At 38.5% G+C, this 18,711-nt stretch overlaps 1 protein-coding gene and 1 non-coding gene across 3 annotated transcripts in view; both read left to right on the top strand.

Moving 5' to 3' along the window:
* LOC150096360 (SPARC-like) overlaps nt 1-18,711 on the top strand; it is a 150,048-nt gene that overhangs the window by 54,498 nt on the left and 76,839 nt on the right. The gene's annotated exons all lie outside the window — the stretch shown is intronic.
* Nucleotides 1,038-1,125, top strand: TRNAY-GUA (transfer RNA tyrosine (anticodon GUA)). The gene is given in 2 exon segments: nt 1,038-1,074; nt 1,090-1,125. It is a non-coding gene; the product is annotated as a tRNA-Tyr (tRNA).

The following is an 18,711-nucleotide window of genomic DNA, read 5'->3' as shown; positions in this document are numbered from 1 at the left end:
CAATACGGAACTGACACCCACTCACATCTTTACCTGTCCAGCAATTACAGCAGCCTTGCAAGAAATAGATCCTAATCCTGAACAACAGCTCTATACAAACAAAATCACAGACATAGCCAAAGCAGTACGAGGAGCGCACGGAAACATCTAAGACTCTTCAAAGGACAAGACAACAACAACAACAATGAGACTTTTCTTATTCTTTGCCTCTTCTCTCCATGTGAATATGTGCACATTTTTATGTTGGAACATGGTGTTAGTAATAACCAGTCCATGTCCTGAGCAGAAATCCAACAGATATTTGCCATTATTATTAACTTTTCTCCAAATTTTCCTAAAATATTTTTGTATGTCTCACAATCATTTCCTACTCTGCTATTCAGATCCCCAACAAGGACCAACTTTTCCTTTTTCATTGTGTCAGTTAGGTACATAGGTACATAATTATAGTCAGATACATAGGCACATTAGGTACATAGTCAGATAGGTACATAAACAGTCAAATCATCATCCATAAAAGTTGAGTATCTTTGGAACACTCACACCTATAACCATGGTAACCTATTCTAATGCCACATCCATTTAGCTTCACCACAACTTTTTTTTTCCTAGCCACAGTCTGCAGTGCTTATAAAATAGATAAAATACTGCATGTCTCACTATGTCCCATTCCCCTTTCTACACAGAAGACTCAAGCAAAACTATTTTACACATCCTGGGCACATTGCCAATGATAAACATGTGCTTTGAAATTGCTAGTTTACAATCCAGCAAAATATGTTAAACAAATTAAATAATCTTATTTGTTTTTGTTTGTGTTATGTTGTGTTAATACTGCTCAACATTAAAATGTAACTTTTGGAATATGTAAAAATGTTCTTGAATGAAATATTGATCACAGGCAGAAGATATACTCATATTATGTGGAAAAAATTACATGACTGTTATTTATGTTGATTTTGGAATTTTTCATTGATTACTCAGAAAGTAACTGATAACATTATCCAGTATAGAACCAGCATCTATGGTGATAGCTGCCGTCGATAGCTCAGTTGGCAGAGCGGTGGACTGTAGAGGATTATTACGGTTATCCATAAGTCGCTGGTTCGACTCCGGCTCGACGGAATTATTATTCTTTGGTGAGATAAATGCGAGTAGCGAAATTGCCCGTTTACATGGCGCGATACACAGAGCCAAACGACAACTGGAGCGTATGCAAAAATGTGTGTTGAACGTACCGACAAATAACCGGCGGAAGTCTGTGACGGCAAAAAATAGAATGTACGTAAACGTCAATAAAATGAAGGAGCGAGTGCTGTATGGGGATTCGCTATTAAGAGGCGTAATAATTGAGAGTTTAACGAAGTCGTACCAGCCGGGTGCGAACATAAAGGATGTCAGCGAATCTATTCGACTGCAAAAACAGAGGGTGAAAGAGATGATAATAGTGGCAGGAACGAATGATTTGAAAGAGGACAAAATGGAAATGATAGAGGATGTGAGGGAGTTGTTTGAGGTAGCAAAAGAGAAGAGTGAGAGAGTTAGGATGGTGAGTATCTTACCGCGGTATGACAGCGAAGTGTTTAGAAGGAGGGCCATAATTGCCAATGACTTTATGCGTGGGTTATGCATGGAGAGTGGTGTGGAATTTGTGGATGTGTGGAATGAGTTCGATGGGCGAAAGGACTTATATAAGATGGATGGGTTACATTTGAATGGAGTTGGTGTACGGAGACTTGAAAGAGTGTTGATGAATGATGTGGAAGTGGATGTACAGACTCAGGGAAACTAGATTTATTAAGAGGGGGGGGAGTAGATATGCAGACTTTAGGGGGGGCAGTTAAGTGTATGAATGAGTATATTACGCCCGGGCGAGTACGACGGACAACAAATCAGAATGGGATAATTAGTATAAGGAATCAAAGTAGGGATGGGACAAATGGGCTTCTGCGATTCATGTACACTAATGCCAGGAGTATTAGGAACAAGAAGGAAGAGTTTTTGGCCATGGTTGGCACTTCCAGGCCACAGGTTGTCGGTATTAGTGAAACATGGCTGACAGAAGATGATAAAGCTAGTGGGATTGAATGCGATGGGTATAGCGTGTTCAGGAGTGACAGGGTGAATAAAAAGGGGGGAGGAGTGTTATTGATAGCTGATGAGCTTCAGCCAAGGAGTATAGAAGTTGAACTGCAGGATGGGGAAAAAAGCACATTTGAGGCTGTTTGGTGTGAGATACAATCTAGCAGAACAAAATATACAATTGGGTGCTGCTATAGACCGGGTGATGGTGTGGATGGTGGGAATAGTATGCATAAGCAAATAGAAGAAATGAATGGAAGGAGGGTAATTATTATGGGTGATTTCAATTATGGTAACATTGACTGGAAAGAGGAGAGGGCACATGGGAGGAAGGAATTGGATTTTATGCAGTTATTAAGGGACAACTATCTACGGCAACATGTATTGGAAAATACCAGGGGGCAGAGAGTGCTGGACCTAGTAATTGCAACTGAGAATGTAGCTGTAACGAACATGACCATGTTGCCACCAATTGGTGAGAGTGACCATAAGGTCATGACTTGGGAGGTGGCTAAAGGAGTCGAATTTACAATTAAGACAGGGTATATGTGGAATTACCGGGCTGGTAAGTATGACAAGCTTAGGTGTGTGCTTGGCTCAATGCCATGGCATGTAAAACTGCAAGGGCTGGATGTTGATGGTGCATGGGAGGTGGTTAAGAAGTGTTTGCAGGAGGCAATGGTTGACTGTATACCAAGAGTCCGAATAATAAATCAGGTAGGGGTTAAATGGATGAATAACACTATTAAGCTTGAGCTGCAAAAAAAGAAACAATTGTGGAGGGAATTTAAGGAGAAGGGTGACCATCAGGTGCATGAACAGTATAAAGCTCAGGCCAGGATGGTAACAAGGGTGGTAAGAAAAGCAAAAGCAGATTACGAAAGGAAATTGGCCATGCAGGCTAAAGAGAATCCCAAACAGTTTTTTCAATATGTTGCAAGTAAAAGGAAAAATGCTCATGGTAGAATGATCTTAAAAAATGCTTAGGGTAGGGAGGTAACTGAATCAGTCGATGTTGTGGAATTACTGAGCGAGCACTTTGCAAGAGTATATCATCCAGGTGGTGGCTTTGCGGAAATGGAGGAACCAACAGCTTATACTGGAATTGTGATGAATGAGGTAGAGGTAACTAGTCTATTACAGAACCTCAATGTCAATACATCTGTGGGATTGGATGGTATACCAGCTCGTGTCGTACGTGAAGCGGCCAAAGAATTGTCAGTGCCCTTGACCATTATGTTTAATTTGAGCCTCAGGACTGGGTCAGTCCCAAGGGGGTGGAAAGAGGGGAAAATAGTTCCACTGCACAAAGGTGGTTCCAAGGCTGCTGTTGAAAATTACCGGCCAATCAGCATAACAGGAATCATTATCAAGGTCTTAGAGAAAATAGTCAAGAGGAAAATACAAGATTGGATAGAAGAAAATGGGATACTGTATCGGGGACAGCATGGTTTTGTGAAGGGTAGGTCATGCCTCAGTAACTTGCTCACGTATTATAACACAGTGACGGCTGAACTGGATAAGGGTAATGGGTTTACAGTGATTCTGCTGGACCTTGCTAAGGCCTTTGACAGGATACCACATGGAATTCTAATCAGTAAATTGCAGCATATGGGAATGGACATAGGGTTGGTGAGATGGATAGGAGGGTGGTTGACGGAGAGATATCAGAGAGTGGTTTACTCAGGAGTAGAGTCCACTAGACGGCCTGTAACTAGTGGTGTACCACAAGGATCTGTTCTTGGACCACTGCTGTTTAATTTGTTCATAAATGATATAGGAAAGGATCTGAGAGGAACAGTTCATTTGTTTGCGGATGATGCGAAGTTGGGTAGGGCAATAGTGAATGCAGATGACGTCAAAATTTTGCAGGATGATTTGGATAGATTGGAGGTCTGGGCTAGGGAGAATGGATGTCAATTTAATGTGGCAAAATGTAAGGTTATGCATTTTGGGGTGAAAAGATGGGAGGCAGTTTACTGCATTGGTGGAACCGTGCTCCAGGAAATTGATGAGGCACGAGATTTAGGAGTGTTGGTGGATAAGGAATTGAAATTTAGGGGACACATTGCAAAAGTGGCCAAATCAGCTCATCAAATCACTTGGTTGCTGAAGAATACGTTGACAAGCAGAGACAAGCAGGTTATTGTTCCTCTGTATCGAGCCTTGATAAGACCTCATCTCGACTACTGTGCTCAGATTTGGTCACCTAGGTTTCTTCTTGATGGGGAGGAGGTGGAGAGGATCCAGAGGCGAGTGACCAAGATGATAGCAGGTCTGTGGAATGAACCGTATGAGAACAGGTTGAGGATTTGTGGGTTGCAAAAATTGGTTGATAGGCGGAGGAGGGGAGATATGATTGAGACATTCAAATTACTGAAGGGTTTCTATAAAATTAATTCAGAAGATATTTTTGAGAACAGGGCTGGTTGTGGGAGGACTAGGGGACATCCATGGAAACTGGGCAAAAGTGTGGTTAGTAAAGGTGTTAGAGCTGGGTTCTTTACTTTTAGAGTAGTGAATGAGTGGAATGCGCTCCCTGAGTCTGTGGTGGATGCTGTGACAGTGAATGAGTTTAAGGCGAGGTATGATAGATACTGTATGAATGTCGAATAGTTGTGATGAAAATGATTTGGGGCCTCCCTCGATGAGTCTAATGACTCCCTGGAGTTGCCCGTAATAATAATAATAATAATATGCAATTTTATTTTACTTTCTCGTTGTAGCATATTGAGGTGGTAATGATTGGGCAGATGAATGCTGAATGAGAGTAGGTTAGAGAGAGGGAGAAAGAGATAAAGATACTGGGAAATGATTAGGATTTCTCAAAGTAGTAGACAGTGGGATGCAAGCATGAACATAGATGGAACAGGCATAGAAGGGTACAGAAGGCATCACTAATATACCAGTAGCTGCTATGACTCAAATAAGAAAGGGTCTGGTAGAAATTTAAAAAAAAAAAAAGGTTAGGGGTAGGAATTGGTACATCCTTTAGAACTGATAATTATATTATTTCTAGTAAATCAGAAATATAGCTATTAACAATTCCATCAATAACATAAATAAATACTAAACTTATTGGATTGGACAATTTTTTTTTCATGTTTTTCTTACTCACAGAAGGTTAGTATTAGAGAGGACAACAACAGCCTAAGAAGTTGAAAGTTTATTTTTCACTTGGTTAGACTATAATAAATTTAGTTTAATCCTTTATCCTAGTGCGAGCAAACAAAGTTTGCACCTGAAAGTATCTTCACGATTGGGGTAAGGTGGTACAACACCGGGAAACTTGTTGCAAAGGTGGAGCAAGCTAATATCACTCCCATCTCAGTATCTCCCATAATGCAAAACACATCTCCTTGTGGATGTGTATAATGTTATGCATTAAGACTAGTTACGACCTTTATTGAGGTCTCTTCAGTGGAAGCCAGGCCCAAGTGGAGATACCAAGCAGAAGCATTAACAAGGTCAGATGCCACCTGTAGGAGTTGCCAAACGGTGTGCCACCTTTTTATTAAATTACTCTGGATTTAGAGAAAGATGTTGAAAGTTTATTTTTCACTTGGTTAGACTATAATAAATTTAGTTTAATCCTTTATCCAAGTGTGAGCAAACAAAGTTTGCACCTGAAAGTAAAAATATCCCTTAATGCATAACATTATACATATCCACAAGGAGATGTGTTTTGCATTATGGGAGATACTGAGATAGGAGTGATGTTAGCTTGCTCTACCTTTGCAACGAGTTGCCTGGTGTTTACCACCTTACCCCAGTCCTGGAGATATTTTCAGGTGCAAACTTTGTTTGCTCACACTTGGATAAAGGATTAAACTAAATTTATTATAACAGCCTCAGAAGCGTTAATGTAAAAGATTTTTCGATATAAATGATTAGAGCATTTGTTCTAAATTTACAAGGGGCTTTGTCTGGTTAAATCATAATTGGCTGTGGATAGTTTTTTGGTTTGTGCTTTGTTTTGAGATTTTGTTGTTTAAAGCAGCACTTCCCAAACTGGGCCACAGTCCCCTTGGGGCTGTAAGTTTTGTTGAGGGGAGCCGTGAAATAATGAAAACAAATTTAAAATGTTTTAAGACTAAGTAGATTTTTTTAATCTTAAAAGAAACATATTTAATTTTTATTATTTATTTTTTGTTATTTTTTATATTTTAATGGAAAAAATCACACATTGGTGTTGGTTCAAAAAATGTTGCTTCCTTCCTGCATATTTGGGCACTTAATGAATATTAGTAAATATATGCTTATTCCTATAAGTTTCATTTCAAAAGGTATTGATAAGAAGCACAAAAAGCTTAAACGCAAAATCTTGAATATAAATTGTATTGAATATAAATACAATATTATAATAATATATGTCTGTATTACGATGCTTTTTTCGATGAGGGGGGTGAAATATTTAAATTTTTCCAAAGGGGCCTTTATATCCATAAGTTTGGGAAGCACTGGTTTAGAGTACATTTTTTTTTAGTACATCTTGTCAGTGTCTTTGTACCATTAGCAGCACAAATTAGTTGGGGCAGTTTCATGAGTGAAAGAAGTGGGAGGGTGAGATATCATCAGTGGATGGGAACTAGTGAAGAAATATTTATTATCAGTTTCAATAATGGTGACTGCTGTAAGGCTGTTTACCAATAAGTTATGCCCATCCTGCCATCATTCAGACTGTGTTTTGCACTGCATACAGACTACAAGCTTTTGTGGCATGCAGTATGTTTGCATTCCAGCAGTTGGAAATGTGGTGGATAGGAGACTTGATCTGAAGGAAATGGGAAGAGCTTGGCAGTGTTGATATCAGTATTAATTAAGTGGCTGTGTTAGCAGTGTATTAGAAAAGAGTGTATGCTGGCAGACAGGGAGATGAGTAGTTTGCTCGAGAGTAAGGAAGATGACTATCATGTGGATCATGGTCATCTTCCTCACCCTCGAGCAGGGTTGACCTCTTGTTAGAATAGTCACCAGGCAATTGGAGACATATATGGGATAATGGATATTTTATCAGGGAGTGTAGTAGATTTAGAGGCGGTAATGGTTGAGTGGGTGAATGTCAAGGGAGAGTAGGTTGCTTAGAGAGAGAGAGAGAGATGCTGAGAGAAGTAGAGTGTATGAAAAATGAATACAGAATAGATTAGGAGACTGGACTGGAAAGAGTGAAAATGATAGAAGAGATTTGGAGATTGGAAAGTCTCCAGTGAACTAATGTGAAATGAACAAGATTGGGAGTGGCTCCTGGGAATGATAGAGAGAGAGAGAGAATGGGATAACCAGGAGACAAGAATGAACAAGAGGAAGACAGGATAGTGCAGGAACTAGGGATGGTGAGATGACAGGGACAGCAGGGAAGTGGTAGTGCAAGGATAGAGAGAGACATACACACACACGCATGCGTACACACAAGTGAGCAAGAAATGAATAGAGCAGTCAGAGGAGGGAGATTCAATGATTTGTGTAGTGCAAAATAGAATGCTAGAAGAGTGCTTGCCTGGAGGAATGATAAAGAATGTGACTATTGCAATTAAACAAGGTTGAAAAAGTATATGAAATGATTGTGATCGTGGGTGCAAATGACCTGAAAGGTACTGTGAATCGGGTAGCAAGAAATTTGAGGTTTATTTATGCTTGATGTTATATGGCAGAAGAGTGCAAGATGAAAGATATTAAACATGTTACTAGATATGTTTATGCACAGTTGAAGAGAAGTATCAAAAATGAATGGCACGATAGCAAGAATGTGTTGAAAGAGAGGCTTGTATTATTATTATTATTATTACGTGACACCTCCAAGGAGTCCAAAGACTCATCGAGGGAGAGCACCCACTCTGCAACTCTCTGTCTCCTCCAAACCACCACTACCATCATCATTTATGCCAATGCCATCTACTACCTGACCACCACCATCACTGGCATTTTCACAGACAATCACAAACAACCATGCCCATGGTAGGATTTGAATCTGCAGCTTTTTGGCTGGTGAGCGAATACGCTAACCACTCGGCCAACAGGCCATAGATGCTTGGAGCGCAGTTGAGGATAGAAGGGAGCTGTACATGATTATCAGATGGCATTTGTATGAAGAAGGATGTACACATGTGGAGTGGACATTGTCCTTGGGGCAAGTGAAAGTATTAGTGTGGGGCAACTAGTTGTCAGGATGAATGGAAGCAGGGTTGGCCTCTTGTAAGAATAGTCACTAGACAAATGGGGAATCATATAGTATAATACAGAGTCTGGAGGGAGTAATAATAGGTATAGAAATACTGACAATGCATTTTTTTTTTTTTATTATTTTATTTATAACAACTCCAGGGAGTCAAAAGACTCATTGAGGGAGGGCATCTACTGTATAAGTTTCTGTCTCCACCAACTGCAACTACCTTCGTCATCTACACCAGTTTCTCAAAGTGTGGTATGCGTACCCCCCGGGGGTACACAAAAGGTCGTTAGGGGTGCGTGGCACTAACTAATGCATCACATCCTCTCTCCAACAGAAACCTGTCTAGACCAAGCAAAACCATATGTTGCCGGTGGAACATTTTAACACGTCATCGACGTGTTAAAACTAAGAAATATATAGTGAATGTGTTTCAGATATTATGGAATTCGGTTGAAAGGAATTAGCATTTAAACTCAACTGTTGAAATGCTAATTTGGCTTAGGTTTGCACGATCTTTTGTTAATACTGCACCAATCATATCATATGCAGTTCTTCGCTGCTCTACGTATCTCAAGTCTTGTAAATTACTCGTAATTTTTGCTTGAAATAATGGAAAGAAGATGACGCTATTTGGGTAGATGACTTTGACAGTGCACACAAAGAAACTCTTCTGGATGCCAAAAGTAGTGATAGCGAGTAGGAGCTTCTTGGTAAGTTGCACCATTTTCAGTTTTTTTCTGAAAACTTTAGTTTCCAAAATTTCCCGCACGTATCTTGCAACACGATTTTTTAGCTTTAAGTTTGGGAAAAAAGTTAGAGTTATATTCGAGTAAACACAGTATTTTTTTTAGCTTTCAAATTCTTATGTATGGATCATTGGTTAACGATTGGATTTATAAAATCCCAAAAAGAGAGCAATATAGCAAATACAAGTGTAAGCAACAAGAAAACGTTGATATTGCATCTGATCAAATGAAATTTATGAGTGTGTCATCTGACATCTCTAGAGAACCAAAATTTAAAAATAAATCATATTTTTTGTTTACATGAACATATAAAGTCAAATAAAATAGATATTTAATTTTAATTAATATTTTAAATTAAAATTAATTAATTTTTAATTAATTAATTAGAGGGTACTTGGTAATAATGAAAATTTAAGAAGTGGGTACGCAGATATCTGAAGTTTGAGAAACACTGATCTACACCAATGGCATCTACCGCAGCATTTTCATCACTAGTATTTTCACACACAATCACAAACAGCCATGCCCACAGCAAGATTCGAACCCGCAGCCTTTTGGCTGGAGAGTGGATACGCTAACCACTCAGCCAACCAAGCTGGCTTTTTCTTTTTATATACAAATGCGAGGAGTGTCAGGAATAAAGAAGATGAAATAGTGGCACTGACATCTTCAGCCCGTCCAAAGATTATTGGGATCATTAAAACATGGTCAACTGAAGATACTGACAGGAGTAGAAGTGGAAGAGTATAGCATATTTTGGTAGGATAAGAAGAGCAAACATGGTGATGGAGTATTGCTTATGATAAGTGATGAGTTGTATCCTCACAGAGTAGATTTGTTGGGAAATGGCACTAATGGTTTTGAGAGTGTATGTGCGGGGTGGTGTTAGATCTTGAATGGAGAAATTTTATAAGAAATTATTCATTCAAGATTTAACAAGTCTAATAGGTCTACATAGAGAAAACTTGTACTTGAGCAGAAAAAGAATTAAGTAATAACTGTATGTATTGCCGTAAATACTTTGATGTAGAGTTATAAAAGCAATCTTGTCTATTCAAAATGAAGTAAAGAATTTTAGCATTGAATATAGTTATAAAAGGGTATTCTATGTAAAGTGAATAACTGAATAAGATGTAAACAAAAGTCCAAAGTTTGCATGCGAGCCGTTTGGTTGAATGTCTGGCTTAAGGCAAGAGCTTTCACCGAAAGTGGCACTATTTTGCTTTCCTAAAAAAGAACTCTGTAGCCTGTGTAGGTCAGTAGAAGTGGCGTTTACACTCTACGGCACTTGACCGCACGAAGAAAGGATTTAGTGGTTCAAATCTAGTCGCCGACTAGAGGAAATTTTTCTAAGCCTTTTTTCGACCGGTTCCCAAGTTAGTCGATCTCTGGCACGGGCTAGCGGGTTTTTTCTCCCGGAAACTCGGGTTTTTCGTCCTGTAAACTCAAGAAAATCAACCGTTGAATCCACACTATTTTCAGACATTAAAAATATTCTGTTAGGGTTAGGGACCACGAGATGGCAGCACTAGCTTGCCACCTTCTTCACTGCATACCGATGAATCAGTGATAGCCTTGGGCCAGCTATCTCTCTGATTGGCTACCAGTGGAGATTGAACTGCCCACTCACTCCCCAAAAGTTAGATAGGGTAAACGGCCCCGCCTACTCCCTATACGGGAACAAATAGGCGTTAGCTGATTGTTTTTATTTTTTATTATTTGGCAAAGAACGCTGCACGAGGAGAACTATTGTAACGGATTATCTCATGGAGTACGAGTGACGTGAATAATCATCGAACTCCGTGAGATAATCCGAGTGACGGATTATCTCACGGAGTACGAGAATAAAAGGGGTTTGTACCCTTTTCTCGGGGCTTTTTTCTTCTTCGTACCTGCTCGTTCCTGACCTCTTCCAGTATCTGATGGATTCCGGACCATACGGAGACATTAGATGTCAGCACCTACAGTCCTAGCCCTTGGCTGTACATCTCCATGGAGTGAAATAACAGAAAGCAACTATCAAACCGGTAGCAATGACAAGAATCGTCGGCAACAGATCCAGAGAGAGACGTGCACATACTGTCCATCACACAGTAAAGCCTAACAGGACGACCACCATGACCCACCACGTTGGCAAAAGGCAAAAGAGGGATCAAGCTGTGCTAGATAAAGCAGTGAACAGAATAGATGGATCTGGTAATCCTGCCAAGAGATGATAATGTACAGAATTTTGTTATAATCTCCCCAATTAAAGTAGATAAAAAGGGAAAGTGTTGTGTAACTGTTGAACTTGGACAATTTATAGAGAACTCGTACATAATTATCATATTTGATAGTGGCCTGTCTCCACTGGATAATTTATCTGAAAAGATTATAGGTGAATTGTGACAATATTTAATGTGAGAGATTATCATAACTTAGAGAAATTTAGAATGGATAAAATTTAAGACTAGCATGTTATTATTATTATTATGGGCAGCTCCAAGGAATCCTTAGACTCATTGAGGGAAGCCCAACACCATGTCAAGAACAACTATTCAACATTCACACAGTATCTATCATACTTCACCTTGAACTCATTTACAGTCATGGCAACCACAACAGACTCTGGCAACTTATTCCACTCATTTACCACTCTCCAAGTAAAAACCCTAGCTCTAACACCTTTGCTAACCACACTGTTACCAAGCTTCCATGGATGGCCCCTAGTCCTCCCACTACCAGTCCTATTCTCAAAAATATCTTCTGAATTAATCTTATAGAAACCCTTCAGTAATTTGAATGTCTCAATCATATCACCCCTTTTCCACCTATCAACCAATTTCTGCAGCTCACAAATCTTCAACCTGTTCTCATAAGGTTCATTCCATAGACCTGCTATCATCTTGGTCACTCGCCTCTGGATCCTCTCCACCTTCTCCCCATCTAGAAGAAACCCAGGCAACCAAATCTGGGCACAGTAGTCTAGATGGGGTCCTATCAAGGCTCGATACAGAGGAACAATAACCTGTTTGTCTCTGCTCGTTAAAGTGTTTTTCAGCAACCAAGTGATTTGGAGCTGATTTTGCCACTTTTGCGATGTGTCCCCTAAACTTCAACTCCCTATTCACCAACACTCCCAAATCCCTGGCCTTGTCAATCTCCTGGAGTACAGTTCCACCAATGTGATATACTGCTGCTAATCTTTTCATCCCAAAATGCAAAACCTTACATTTTTCCACATTAAATTGACATCCATTCATCCTAGCCCAGTCCTCCAAACTATCCAAATCATCCTGCAAAATTTTGACATCCTGAGCATTCACTATTGCTCTACCTAACTTTGCATCATCCACAAACAGATGCACAGTTCCTCTCAGATCCTTTCCTATATCGTTAATGAACAAATTAAACAGTATTGCCCAAGAACAGAACCCTGTGGCACACCACTAGTCACAGGCTGTCTTTTGGACTCTACTACTGAATAAACCACTCTCTGATATCTCTCCATCAACCGCCCTCCTATCCATCTCACCAACCCTATGTCCATTCTCATATGCTGCAGTTTACTGATTAGAATTCAGTGTGGTATCCTATCAAAGGCTTTAGCAAGGTCCAGTAGAATCACTGTAAACCCTTATCCAGTTCAGCCGTCACTGTGTTATAGAACGTGGCAAGTTACTGAGGCATGATCTACCCTTCACAAAACTATACTGTCCCCCCATACAGTTCCATTTTCATCTATCCAATCTTGTATTTTCTTCTTGACTATTTTCTCCAAGACCTTGACAACAATTCCTGATATGCTGATCGGCCGGTAATTTTCAACAGCGGTCTTGGAACCTCCTTTATGCAATGGAACTATTTTCCACTCTTTCCACCCCCTTGGGACTATCCCAGACCCGAGACTCAAATTAAACAAAATGGTCAAAGGTACTGACAATTCTTTAGCCGCTTCTCGTACGACATGAGCTGGTATACAATCTAATCCCACAGATGAATTGACATTGAGGTTTTGTAATAGACTACTCACCTCCACTTCATTCACCACAATTCCCATATAAGCTGTTGAGCCTTCCATTTCTGCAATGTCATATACTCTTGCAAAGTGCTCACTCAGTAATTCTACTATATCAACTGATTCGGTTACCGCCCTGCCATCGGCATTCTTTAAAATCAATCTGCCATATACATTTTTTCTTTTACTTGCAACATATTGAAAAAACTGTTTGGTATTCTCTTTAGCCTGCATGGCTAATGTTCTTTCACAATCCACTTTTGCTTTTCTTACCACACTTGTTACCTTTCTGGCGTGGGCTTTATATCGTTCATATGCCTGCAGGTCACCTTTCACCTTAAATTCCCTCCACAGTTGTTTCTTTTTTTGCAGCTCAAGCTTAATGGTGTTATTCATCCATTTAATCCCTACCTGATTTATTATTCGGACTCTAGGTATGCAGTCAGCCATTGCCTCCTGCAAACACTTCTTAACCGCCTCCCATGCGCTATCAACATCCAGCTCTTGCAGTTTTAAATGCCATGGCACTGAACCGATCAAACTCCTAAGCTCGTCATACTTACCAACCTGATAATTCAACATGTACCTTGTCTTAATTGTAAATTTCACACCTTTAGCCACCTCCCAAGTCAAGACCCTATGATCACTCTCACCAATTGGTGGCAATGCGGTCATATTCGTTACAGTCAAATCCTCAGATGCAATTACTAGGTCAAGCACTCTCTGACCTCCTAGTATTTTCCATTACATTGGTCGCAGATAGTTATCCATTAATAACTGCATAAAATCCAATTCCTTCCTCCCGTGTGGCCTCTCCTCCCTCCAATCAATGCTACCATAGTTGAAATCTCCCATAATAATTATCCTCCTTCCACTCATTTCATCTATTTGCTTATGCATACTATCTTCACTATCTTTTCTATCACCTGGTCTATAGCAGCACCTAATTGTATATTTTGTTCTGCTAGCCTCAATCTCACACCAAATGGCCTCAAATGTGCTCTTTTCTCTATCCTGCAGTTCAACTTATATTCTCCTTGGCTGCAGCTCATCATCTATCATCATTAATACTCCTCCCCCCATTTTATTCTCCCTGTCATTCCTGAACACACTATACCCTTCACATTCAATCCCACTAGCTATATCATCTTCAGCCAAAAATCCTTCCTTCTTGTTCCTAATACTCCTAGCATTAGTATACATGAATTGCAGACCCCTTAGCCCCATCCCTACCTTGATGCCTTATACTAACTATCCCATTTTGATTTGTTGTCCTTCTTATTCATTAGGGCATATTATGCTCATTCATACACTCAACTGCCTCCCTAAGGTCTGCATATCTTCTCTCCCCCCTTAATAAATCTAGTTTCCCTGATTCTGCACATCCACTTCATTCAGCAACACTTTTTCAAGTCTCCTTACACCGAATCCGTTGAAATGCAAACCATCCATCTTATATAGATCCTTTCGCCCATCGAACTCACTCCACACGTGCATAAAGTCATTTGAAAGTATGGCCCTCCTAAACTCTTCACTGTCATACCACGGCAAAAGACTAATCATCCTCTCTCTTTTACTCCATTCACCTAGACTTGCAATACATGCAGGTGCAAACTTGACTTATTTGTCTGTTTGCTTACTTGGGAAATGGAGTAAAATCAGGTTTAAAATAGCTTGGCATCTTTAACATATTATACCCAAGATAAAAAACTTTTTACATCTATATCTCATCCTGAGATTTTTATTTAATAAGGTCAAAGCACCTTATCATAACTTGTTTTGGTAAAATACTTATAAGCTCTGTATTACTTAACCTCGGTATTTCTAAGCCTGGCGCCCACTGATGAGACCTCAATAAAGGTTGAAACCGGTCTGGGTAGTGGCCCCTTGCCTTTAATGCATAGCATCATACATCTCAAGGAGATGGGCTTTGCATTAAGGGTAAATATTAAGAATAGTGATCAAAACTTATTCCACCTTTACCACGAGTTGCCTAGACTTGTACTACTTTACGGGTCACCTAGACTTGCAATACATGCAGGCGCAAATTTGACTTATTTGTCTGTTTGCTTACTTGGGAAATGGAGTAAAACCAGGTTTAAAATAGCTTGACATCTTTAACATATATTATACCCAAGGTAAAAAACTTTTTAAATCTCCTTTTGTTGTTTTAAGGATACTTGCGACATAAGACTGAATGATATAATCACGTAATCACAAGAAAGATATTTATTTAACCAAATATTTCGGTCTGGAAATAGCAGACCATCGTCGGTGGTATTACAAGAACAGTTTAAAAAATATACAAGCTAGAATACTAACAATAGATCGTTGAAATTAGAACATGCCACGTGATGTTATATCACTAAGTATGAAACGAAATATTTTGAAGTAGAAACATGATTGAATTTGCTATTAAAAAAAAAAAAAAAAAAAAATTAATGAGTAATCTTGATTAGGCTTTCCCAGATTTTTGATATAGATATGCAGTCATTACGATTCAGGTTGGGATGATGGAGCAAGGCCTCCACGCTTTCCTTGAACAAACGTTCGAACCTGTAACGGGATCTATGTAAGAGGCGCGTCTTGGACCAAAGGATGCTGTGGTCAGTTTCAATCCCGTGTTGAGCCAAACCAGACTTTTCAGGTTTATTGTGAAGAATGGATGATTGATGTTCTTGGATTCTTTTTTCAAGAGAACGTCCAGTCTGTCCAAAGTAAGAGAGATCACAGTTGCAAGGAATTTGATAAACTCCAGGAAGAGATAAAGTTGAGCGTTTGTCTTTAGGAGAAGGAAAATGAGAAGACAATTTGTTAATAGGAGAATACGTAGCTGTTAAATCATATTTCTTCAAAATTCTTGCGATAGGTTCTGAAATACCGGAGATATAAGGAATAGGTACTCGACGTATTGAATCTTTGTTGTTTTGTGGAGGATTATAAGATGTAAGAAGACGTTGAATACTTTTTTCAGAAAAGCCATTGAGTTTCATGTGTTGCTGGATAGTAGAAAGTTCTTTCTGTAGATAATCAAAAGTAGAACAATTAGTTTTGGCTCTTTTGATGAGACATTTTATAATTCCTGTTTTATGACATGGATGATGGGCTGATTCTTTCAGAATATAACGACCTGTGAATGTTGGTTTCCTGTATACTGTAGTTGTAAGAATATTTGAAGATGATCGGATGAGGAGAACGTCTAAAAAAGATAACTGGTTGTTTTCTTCTAATTCCATAGTAAACTTTATGCGATGATGTAAGGAATTAATACTGTTTAAAAAGGAAGATAAAGTGTTTTTACTGTGAGGCCAAATAGCAAATATGTCATCTATATATCTTACCCAAAAAGATGGTAGAGGGAAACTAGATGTGAAGAGGACTTTTTCTAAATGTTCTAAATAAAAGTTGGCTAAAGCTGGAGAAAGAGGACTTCCCATGGCTGTTCCTTCTACTTGGCTATAAAATTTGTTTTGACATATGAAATAACCAGAATGTATAACGAAATCGAATAGTTTTATAATATCTTGAGGAAAGATGTCAGCAAGTAGTTTTAAAGTTTCCTTAAGAGGTACATTGGTGTATAAAGATTCTATATCAAAACTAACCATAAGATCTGTAGGTTGTAATGAGACATCTTTTAATTTTTCTAAGAAATCTGAGGAGTTTTTTAAAAAAGAACTCGAGTTGCCAATGTAAGATTTCAGTAATTTAGCTAGATATTTGGCTATACGGTAAGTAGGAGAATCAATGCAATCTACTATTGGACGAAGATTTTTTTTTTTTTTTTTTTTAATAGCAAATTCAATCATGTTTCTACTTCAAAATATTTCGTTTCATACTTAGTGATATAACATCACGCGGCATGTTCTAATTTCAACGATCTATTGTTATTATTCTAGCTTGTATATTTTTTAAACTGTTCTTGTAATACCACCTACGATGGTCTGCTATTTCCAGACCGAAATATTTGGTTAAATAAATATCTTTTTTGTGATTACGTGATTATATCATTAAATCTCCTTTGTGTTACAGTTATTGAACAAAGATGGCGAACCATTATTACTAGCCGCCATTTTCCTTCTTACCAGTGTCATGTGCATGCTTCTATCATATCTTATCAAATTAATAATTGAAGCAACACCAAAAACACACAAACAGACACACTAAGATACGAAAACAAACATAACTACGTAATATTCAAGCAAAATTGCCAATGATAACTTAAAATAACACTTATCTTATTAGGAGCTCTCAACAAACACTACACACCATGACTCCCTCTAGTGGACTTCCTAATGTTGTGTGTATTAATGTTTAATCTCATAGATCGAGTTAACGATCATCTCCAATTGAGTTTTAGTTGATTTTTATCTAATTTAATGTGTAGTGATAATGAATTGACTGAATGTATAATATATCTGATTGTGTAAAATTTAAGATCTCAATAAATATGCTTTGTATTGTAAACCTGATGTTGGCCTGAGATATGAATTCAATTTACCACTCATAAACTAGAACCAAAACATCATATTTTACCAAAAGGTAAAATATGATGTTCTAGAAGCCACGGTTGCAAACTAAGTTAAACATAGCTGAAGTAGAGTATATTGTTAATAAGATTTAGTGTTAGATTCTTCACCTCTGTATAATATTCTGGGAAGGTCTCCTTGGATAAGAATCCCTTCTATCCTAAGATATTGGCTGGTGCAATGTATCAAATAAATTTGCCAATATCTGATCAGGAGGCAATGTCAGATAGTAATCATTAAGGGTTTGCTCCTAACTAAGAAACAACCTTTATCAGTTAAGAGGTACACATGAATAATCTAGGAATCAGCCAGAATTTTAGACTACCTTTCTACATAGTGCATGATAGGCAAGTATTGATTTAGATCTTGAAGTTAGTTAAGATAGAAAAGGATATTAAAATCTTAAGTGTAGCAAGGAAAAGATAAAAGTAAAAATAAAGTAATATAAAGAAAGTAGTGACATAACAGTGGGGTGGGCAGGAGATGATATTTGGTGGTATGTTTCTATAGTCTAGGGAATACAGAGTTTGAAGAGTAGGAGATGTTTAGGCAGTTGAGTTTGACAAATGCAAAATGAGTGATGATTATTATGGGAGATTTGAAACTATAGAAGTATAAATTAGAAAGAGGAAACAGCATGCAGTAGTAAGCAAATGAAATGAAATGTCTGGAATTCTTGAGGGTTAAATGCCTCAATCAACATGTAGTAGAAGGAATACAAGAAGAGTTTTGGATTTGGTTCTGGCATCAGAGAACCTGTTTATAACTGAAATGTTATCCCTGTCCCTATTTGGAGAACATAACTATGTAGTCTTGACTGGAGGTGGGGGATAAATAAGCATGCAGAAATATTGAGAAGAAATGTATTTATGTGGAATTATAAGGCAGTGATTATTATAATCTTAAAAATCATTAATGGGGCAGTTCCATGAGTGGAAGAAGTGGAAGGGTGAGATGTCACCAGTGCATGGGAACTCGTGAAGAAATATTGATGACTAGTGATAACTAATGATGTGAAATGGGAATTGCAGACGAAAAAGAGGTTACAGATAAGGAGAGGTATGGAGAGCAGTTGAATGAGGAATATAAGACTTAGGACAGGAAAGTGACCAGCATGGTATGAGAAGAATTAGCCCTTGAGACCCAAGGAAAATCTGAATGCAGTCTTTTATTATATGGCCAGTAGAG

This window comes from Typopeltis vanoorti, chromosome 19 (assembly GCF_054136105.1).
Source record: "Typopeltis vanoorti isolate ZY-2024b chromosome 19, IOZ_Tvanoo_1.0, whole genome shotgun sequence".
In the NCBI taxonomy this organism is placed as follows: Eukaryota; Metazoa; Arthropoda; class Arachnida; order Uropygi; family Thelyphonidae; genus Typopeltis; species Typopeltis vanoorti.
This window is presented reverse-complemented; position numbering and strand designations above follow the sequence as displayed.